The sequence below is a fragment of the Thalassophryne amazonica genome, chromosome 4 (genome assembly GCF_902500255.1).
Source record: "Thalassophryne amazonica chromosome 4, fThaAma1.1, whole genome shotgun sequence".
Taxonomy (NCBI): Eukaryota; Metazoa; Chordata; class Actinopteri; order Batrachoidiformes; family Batrachoididae; genus Thalassophryne; species Thalassophryne amazonica.
In genome coordinates, this window is record NC_047106.1 from 40,810,068 (window position 1) to 40,819,949 (window position 9,882).

The following is a 9,882-nucleotide window of genomic DNA, read 5'->3' on the forward strand; positions in this document are numbered from 1 at the left end:
ATGTGGAAGAAATTTGAAGTGCATTGGACAAAATCCCTAGGAGGAGTTCGTTCAAATACAACATGTGGAAATCACACCAAAATGAGAAGAAAATTCAAAATGGCCGACTTCCTGTTTGGAGTAGACCCATGGTGCGAGAGACTTTTTTGTACGTCTATGCAAGTCACACGTGTACCAATTTTTGTCTCCCTACTCCAAAAAACCCCTATGGGGAGGGGTTTTTGAAAGTTTCAAGGGGGCGCTATTGAGGCATTTTGCCCCGCCCATGGGCGACGCCCCTATGAATTGTAAGAGGTTGTCGTGTTCGACCTGTGTATCAATTTTCATGATGTGACAAAATTAAAGCTGTCAAAATGAAGAACGTAATTTCATGGCAAATGGGCAATATTCGGCATGCCGCCACACGGACGCCGTTACTTGTAACTTCACGGCATTCATCGCCTACATTCACCAATTTGTTCTGCATGTTTTAGAAGTGGAATGAAGTTGATTGGGTTAAGTATGTGACATCAGGACCTCTTAAAGTAAAAATAGGACATTTCCCGCCACCACCGGGGGGCGCTATGGCGCAGGTGGGAACTTAAGATATGCATTCGTTCAGGGCGGAGCCCTCATCATATCCAGCAAGTTTGAAGGATCTACGATGAAGTATGTGGGTGTGACAGCCGTTCGAAGTGAAATGGTGTGCTCCGAAAAGCTCACCAAAGTTTGTCGACCCCTAGCAGCCACGCCTTTTGACTTAATTAGAATCTTTTGATAACTTTTGATCACCATTGTGTTGTGATGATTTTGACCACATTTGAAGATGATCGGATGAAATCCCTAGGACGAGTTCATTCAAATGTAAGTAGTGGAAATGGCCAAAAATGGCAAAAATTTGCTCAAAATCGAAACTTAAAATCAAAATGGCCGACTTCCTGTTGATATGTCACCATGACAGTAAGATACTTTTTTGTGCATCCTGGCATGGTAAATATGTGTACCGAATTTCGTGAGGCTACGACGAAAAAAGCCCAATGCGGAGGGGTTTTTGAAAATTTCTAGGGGGCGCTATTTCGCGATTTCACTGCGACCATGTGCGACGCCCCCAAAATATCGAATTTCGGATCCGGCCAGACGACTTTGGAAAGTTTGGTGAGTTTTTGAGCATGGGAAGAGGCCGAAATTTCGATTTCAAAAGTGAGAATAATAAAAATAATAATAATAATAATAATAATAATAATAATAATAATAATAATAATTATTATTATTATTATTATTATTATTATTATTATATATTATTATTATAATAACTAGGACTGCAAGCAGTCATATACAGGCCCTCGTTCCGCACAACCGCCTACCCAGGCCAGTGGGTGCCCTTGTGACCACATGTGGGCATGTGCATGCAGGGGTAACCACTCATCACACAGTTAAAATTTTAAACAAATCACACAATGCATCAAGGAGTTATGACATGTTGATTGTTCATCCACTAGGGGGCGCTCAGTGTACAAACAGAGGGGCTGGGTGTGTTCAGGGGCCAACTGTCATCATACATGTGAAGTTTCAAGTCAATCAGGCAAATAATGAAGGAGTTATCATGACTTGATGTTCTATGGCAAAGGGTCAAAATGGCGGCACCATAGCGGCCACACCCTTCAACATAGAGAAAAGCTTTCGATAACTTTTGGTCAGTATCATTTTTGGATGCTGTCAAAGAAATTTGAAGTGCACTGGACAACATCCCTACGAGAAGTTTGTTCAAATACAACATGTGGAAATCACGCCAAAATGAGAAGAAAATTCAAAATGGCCGACTTCCTGTTTGGAGTAGACTCATGGTGCAAGAGACTTTTTTGTACATCTATGCAAGTCACACGTGTACCAATTTTCATCTCCCTACTCCAAAAAAACCCCTATGGGGAGGGGTTTTTGAAAGATTCAAGGGGGCGCTATTGAGGCATTTTGGCCCGCCCATGGGCGACGCCCCTATGAATTGTAAGAGGTTGTTGTGCTCGACCTGTGTATCAATTTTCATGATGATGTGACAAAATTAAAGCCGTCAAAATGAAGAACGTAATTTCATGGCGAATGGGCAATATTCGGCACGCTGCCACACGGACGCCATTACTCGTAACTTCACAGCGTTCATTGCCTACGTTCACCAATTTGTTCTGCATATTTTAGAAGTGGAATGAAGTTGATTGGGTTAGGTATGTGACATCAGGACCTCTTAAAGTAAAAATAGGACATTTCCCGCCACCACCGGGGGGCGCTATGGTGCAGGTGGGAACTTAAGATATGTAGACGTTCAGGGCGGAGCCCTCATCATGTCCAGGAAGTTTGAAGGATCTACGATGAAGTATGTGGGCGTGACAGCCGTTCGAAGTGAAATGGCGTGCTCCGAAAAGCTCGCCAACGTTTGACGACCTCTAGCAGCCACGCCTTTTGACTTAATTAGAATCTTTTGATAACTTTTGATCACCATTGTGTTGTGATGATTTTGACCAAATTTGAAGACGATCGGATGAAATCCCTAGGACGAGTTCGTTCAAATGTAAGTAGTGGAAATGGCCAAAAATGGCAAAAATTTGCTCAAAATGGAAACTTAAAATCAAAATGGCCGACTTCCTGTCGATATTTCACCATGACAGTAAGAGACTTTTTCGTGCGTCCTGGCATGGTAAATATGTGTACCGAATTTCGTGAGGCTACGATGAAAAAAGCCCAATGCGGAGGGGTTTTTGAAAATTTCTAGGGGGCACTATTTTGCGATTTTTCTGCGACCATGTGCGACGCCCCCAAAATATCGAATTTCGGATCCGGCCGGACAACTTTGGAAAGTTTGGTGAGTTTTTGAGCATGGGAAGATGCCGAAATTTCGATTTCAAGAGTGAGAATAATAATAATAACAACAATAATAATAATAATAATAATAATAATAATAAACAGCGCAATTACAATAGGGTCCTCGTAGGACGTTGCCTACTCGGGCCCTAATAAATCGCACCGGCGTATAAGTTTCACCCTTTTTTCTGTATTATCAGATCATAAATTTGGGATTTTTGTGAATTGTTGTAGTGTACTTCATATATTGCATTTATTATTTTATTATTTGCTTATTTGCTTTTTGTTAGTTTGTTTTTGTTTAATGTTTGATTCCTGGGTAAACGCTATAAAAAGTTATTATGATTACAGGGGAGGTGATGGTCTAGTGGTTAAGGTGTTGGGCTTGAGTCCACAAGATCATGGGTTAAAATCCCCACCTGACTGGAAAATCACTAAGGGCCCTTGGGCAAGGCTTTAATCCCCTGTTGCTCCCGGTGTGTAGTGAGCGCCTTGTATGGCAGCATCCTCACATCGGGGTGAATGTGAGGCATAATTGTAAAGCGCTTTGAGCGTCTGATGCAGATGGAAAAGCGCTATATAAATGCAGTCCATTTTTTTTTTTTTTTTTACCATTACTACTATTAATAACAAACACATTATTTTTTGGAGCATAGATTGCACCAGAATATGAGTTGTAGAGCTTCCCAAACTTGTACAAAAAACTGCAACTTATACTCTGGAAAATATGGTGCACATGAGATATCGGGAGTGTTCGTTAAACAAAACCTTATCAGTATGTATGCCATGTGCCTGAGTCGGCAGTCTCTTTATTACGTGATGCCAGCACCCTGAAATGAGAAGCTTTGTTGGGTACTCTGATCCCAGGAAAACATTTAACATTGGCTGGTAACTAACGTCTAACTGCGGGTAATCAAATCCCCTATCACTAATGTACAGCGTTTTGGCCAAGGGTTGCACACGCCCATAAGCCAACACGTCTATCGACACAACTCGCAAGGGCAAAGAAATTAATGGTAATGGGGACTACAGACGTGTGGGGACACAACTGGATACCGGGATATTGACGTTCTTCTGTCTACAATTAAAGAAGCGAGTAGAACACAATTCAGTGTACTACACCACCATCTTACCTCTCCATTAACCTAGATGTTAGCAGATGATGCATACGTGCATACCTAAGGATGCCCTGAAAATTTCTATTCTCCAAGAGCAGACTTTCTTAAATGAGTCCTGATGTATGTCCTGATGTACAATGCTGGCCCCTTGGATGCTGCTAGCATTTTCATGCATGTCTGCTATCGTACTGAAATTTTCCTAGGAAGGTCTTCATTTTAGGTGGCCAGGCTCCAACTACACAGCACGGTGGCTTAATGGTTAGCACTGTTGCCTCACAGTGAGAAGCTCATGGGTTCAATTCCCACCTGTGGCTTTTCTGTGTGGTGTTTGCATGTTCTCTGTGTTTGTGTGGGTTCCCTTTGGGTGTTTCCTCCCACATCCAAAGACATGCTGGTTAGGTGAATTGGAAACTTTGAGTTGTCTATAGGTGTGCATGTGGGTGTGAATGTGTTTGTTTGTGTATATGTGGCCCTGCGACAGACTGTTGTCCATGATTTTGGGAGCTCCGCATACCCAGGACCAGATCTTGGATAAGCAGTTGAAGGTGAGTGTGTGTACGTGAGACTCCAGCTGCATCATGGGATGCACACTATGAAGAGAGTAACTCATCCAGGTCCCGTTCAACTTATACGAAGTGCGTACTGAGTACAGGTGGGCAGATCGATCTTAATATCGCTAATATCGATACCAACACTGGTATTGATATTGAACGATCCTCGTGTAAAAAGATCGATACTCAAGCTTTTTTCTCTCCCTCACGCACTGACTGCTGCGCACACAGATTCATCAAAGTCTACTCTTTGACGGTAAGAGCAGCGCTGCGCTGTGTCACACAACACGGAGCAGCGCACCTTTGTTTTGTGGTTTGTCAGCCCTCTACCTCAGGAGATTGTGTTTTAAGTTGTGCTAAGTGATATTTTTTAAACAAAAATGTTGATTGTGATAATAAAGTACTTTGTTGTCACGTACAATGTTTGGTGAAATTCTATCCTAGGTCTTTTGGATCCTTTGGATCTATGAAGCTTAAATGTGAAAAAGTATTGATATCGGCGATACTGGGCCTGTATTTACTTGGTATCGGATCAATACCAAAATTCCCGGTATCACCCACCTCTAGTACTGAGGAGTCTGATACCCTGCGAATTTTGACGTACTGCTTTTTTGCTTACTATATATAATGCTATACTGGCATTATAGCCAGAGTCAAAAAAGTGAAAACAAGCCAGACTATGGGGTGTTGGCTGACCTGTAGTGGCTACATGGGTAGAACCGCTTCTAGTTTGCTTCTAGTTGATGAGTTATTAGCACTGGTTCATTGAAAAAAGTTTCAGAATTTAAAAAGTATCACATTTAACAGTAATCATCAAAATGTGATCAATCCTTGACAATGTAGCTGTAATGTGGTCACACATTTTTCCGATGTAATCTGGTCTGGTTGTACTTGTGTATGTTTTGTAATCTTATTATGTACACATGTAATGTGTTCCTACACAAACCAGAGACTATATCAGTTATTTATGTTTTGTTTTTTTTTAGTTTACTTGCATAGTAAACTTCTTAACATTGAACAGCTTCATTTTTTTTCTTGTGTGTCTTCTTTGTTTACCAACTAAACCCAGACTGTAAATTTTAATGAGGCAGCGGGTTCTTATGTGCACAGGTTTATTGCCTAAAGAGTGACTGTGATCATTACAGAGCACGTGTGATACTCATTAGTCTGTCAGCCCCAGTATATGGTCTACTCAGCAATGCTATTCACACGCCTGTGTCAAAGTAAACAGAGGGGTTTTAGCGTGCACGCATGGTGCACTCTGTGAGAAACAGCCTGCCTTCGCTTGGGCTGAAAACTCACTGATTTGGTGACTTAATTTAAATAAACTGGGTTTTTTTTCCCTTCCTTTTAGTGCTCGGACACGTTGATTTGGCTTTCAGAGTGATTTAACTGTAGTCAGTGTTTGCGTCCATTCAGGCCTTTCTTTCACATGCGTGTGCATACACACACACTCACACAGACACATACACACACACACACACACACACACACACACACACACACACACACACACACACACACACACACACACACACACACACACATACACACACACACACACACACACACACACACACACACACACACACACACACACACACACACACACACACACACCACGCCCGTGATAACATCAGCTGCAGCCCAAACTATTGTTTCAGTACCATGCTAATTATTCGGGGCCCTGACCTCAGATTCCCACACACACACACACACACACACACACACACACACACACACACACACACACACACACACACCACACACACACACACACACACACACACACACGTGTGTGTGTACTTATATTTTGGAAATCCAAGGGGAACTACACACACACACTGTTCACTGAGGACCAAGTTAAAAAAAAAAGAAAAATCCAAAACAATAGAATTCACTGTGCTTTTCATGCTGCAAAAGAGAAGTTTTCTTCTGGTGTGCTACAACTCGACAATACCTGTCCGCTATGTGCATCCATTGCAATGCAAAACAGATTTCCACTTAAAGCATACTTTCATTTCCAGTGTCATGGGCATTTAGAGTTGATGTGCCTTTAGAACCGGTGGTGAACTCCCAGATGGCCTAAAAAGACCATCAGAAGCTTTACAAAAATAAAACAGACAGAAAAATCACATTTCAGCAACTTATTTTCTAAAAATACAGCCAATAAAAATAAATGTGAGCCACATCAGCTGAATAAATACAGGCTCTGGATACTGTCAGAATTAACTGTGGATAGTGTTGCCAGATTTCAAGATAGAAAAAAAAAGCAAGTGTCTTTGAAAAGAAACTCAGAAAAGTGGCTTGCCTCAAAAGAAACTCAAAGCAATGGTCACAGCACATTTCATCAGACAGGGGTCACGTCCAAAAAGCTCCAGTAAGCTTCAGTTTTCCACGTCGTGCACGTGGCGGTGGAACAAAAAAGCCTTTCCTGACAGAGAGGATCATACTGGCAGATGAGATCAGTATTTTTCTTGTTGTTGTGATCTGTTATTTAATGTTACTGTCTGCACCTGTGCTCGAGAGGAAAATAAAGAATTCTCAGCCAACTCACATAGCACCACAGCAGCTGACCAGTCAACATCATTAAGCTGTGTTCACGTAATCACGCTATAATGCTATATAGGGGAGGTGATGGTCTAGTGGTTAAGTGTTGGGCTTGAGACCAGAGATCCTTGGTTCAAATCCCAGCCTGGCTGGAACATCACTAAGGGCCCTTGAGCAAGGTCTTTAATGCCCTAGTTGCTCCCAGTGTGTAGTGAGCGCCTTGTATGGCAGCACCCTCACATTGGGGTGAATGTGAGGCATTATTGTAAAGCGCTTTGAGCATCTGATGCACATGGAAAAAGCGCTATATAAATGCAGTCCATTTACCATTACATTTACCAATACATTAGTGTGTACATACGTGGCACACGCGGTACAGAGATAGTATACCACATTAAAACTTAACTTTGTTTAACTGTATTCACGCAAATACACTGAACTTTGCAGTGTTGAGTATAGTGGAGGATAGGCTCATAGGATTACTGTCAGGACTCTGGCTGACAGCAGACTGTCATGGATGGAGCTGAGAACCGACTTGTCTTGAGCCACATGAATGCAGCATTCTATGCACAATCACCTATGTCACAATTTATGCATGAACTCACAACCATGTCAGGTTGTTGGATTATTTCCAATGTGTTCCAAAGCTTCCAGTTCATCTACAGCCAAAGACCATAGCCATGTCTTGATGCTCCATGAGAGGATACCAAGTGTTTCATGCCACAGCAAGAATCACAGTACTCAGAAACTCCATTTTTCACCGTTCAAGCACAGGGCGGCCAGGTAAGGAAGATGCTGCACAAGTTGCTTTCTTCATTTAAATAACCGCACATCTAGACAAAGCCCAGAGTATTCCATTGTCCACAATCAGTTTTTTTAATGCTGTTGCTGCTGGACATGATTCTCGCTGTCATTAACTATTTAATCTTGTGTCTCTCTCCATCTCACTCAGTCAGGATAATTCCAAGATGGACAGCCATGGAGGGAGGTACTCTCCACCAGATGGACCCATAGACCTGTTACTCATGGACTGTAGTTATTTTATACATATTCTTCTCACTTTCACATTGTACAATAGATTTCATATTGTTTTTGCCCACATCTGCTCTACCTGGCTCATCTTCAGACATATGTGGTTTCTAACAAAGTACATATCGGTTAGAATTTATAGAAGTATGGGTGCGAAGACATTAATGGCTACGGCAATTGGACATTCAATTTCACTGACCTTGACCTTCACCCAAATGATTGACCTTTGGCTAACCTTGCCAAGCCAAATTAAGTGTGTGCCACAGTTGGTCAAATTCAAGTTGACAATGAAATTCCTTCACTTTTTCCAAAATGAATTCTCGAATGGCAATTTCTTTGATCACCTTTCAATTACATAAGTTTGACAGAAATAGCAAAAGGACCTGGGAGATGTTGGCCAACAAACAGACAGACAGACATGACCTTGGACCCAGTAATTAATCTTTGGCAAATTTGACCTTGTTGGTCAATTCCACAATCAGTTTCCATATGTATACCACATTTAGTGCATATTGAAGTAAAAAGTTATATTTTGACCTTTGACCCAATAACCTTGATACCATACTAAACTGTGGCAAATCTGACCTCACCAGGCCAATTCCAGAACCCACTTACTTATTTTTGCCAAGTTTAGTGTACATTGGTGTAAATATATATATATTTTTTTAAATTTATGGTATGACTGCTTAGACCTTTGCCAGAACAAACCCCTTAAGGCTGATTCTAGGGTTGAATGTCATCCACCACAGACCAAGTTTGGTGGGAATCCAACCTAGGAGGAGTTGGTAACAAACAGACAAATGCTTCTTAAATGCTAGAATCAGAACTGAATTTATTGCCAAGTAAGTTCTCACATACAAGGAATTTGATCTGGTGTCATTTGTGCATAAACAACAATAAAAGAAAATACTTTTGTAAGAATTAATAGTGCATAAACAATAAAAAGAAAAGGAAAATACTTATGTAAGAAGTAAAGGAGTCAAATAGACAAATGGGCAAAGCTAAGTTTACTTTCAAATAGATATAGTGGAATAGTGGAATGGGGCTGTGCAGGCCTGCAGATGTACAGCACAGGAATGATCAGTCTGTACTTTGTGAGAGTGGGAGTGGCAGAGGCAGGGTAAATGGGGGTCTCTGGCATTATTTATAAGTCTACCTGCGGATGGAAAGAAGCTGTTTTTGTGTCTTGAGGTTTAAGTCCTGATGGACCTCAGCCGTCTGCCAGAGGGGAGGGTAACAAAAAGTTTGTCTTCTGGGTGAGAGGGAGTGGCCACTATATTCCTTCCTCACCTCAGGGCCCTGAAGGTGTACAGGTCCTGTAGGGATGGCAGATTGAGTCAATCACCTTCTCTGCTGTAGGGTTGATACACTGCAGTCTGCTCCTAGTATGATTGTGAAATGTTAATTAATTTGTTACCTATTATATAATTTATGTTTGTAATTGCTGTAATTGTATTTAATTATTGCTGTTTTGGTTGAATGTGTTGCAGTTTCTATTTATGTCCTTGCTGTTTCAGGAACTGTCTTTCCTGGCTGCCATTCTATTTTGATAGTGTATTATATTTGTATTTCTATTTTGATATACTTTTATATTGCCACACTAATATCAAAGTGGTGCAGTTGGAAAGTCAAATTTTGTAACGGAAAACCTCTAACTAAAATTGCTTTACTTATAGTATTATTGTTCTGTTATAATTTACAATTTTTCCTGGATTATAAACTAATGCCAAAACTACAAATGAACAACTGTGGGTTTCTGAAATTATTGCTCAATTATTGTATGAAGGGTTACACATGGAAAACTG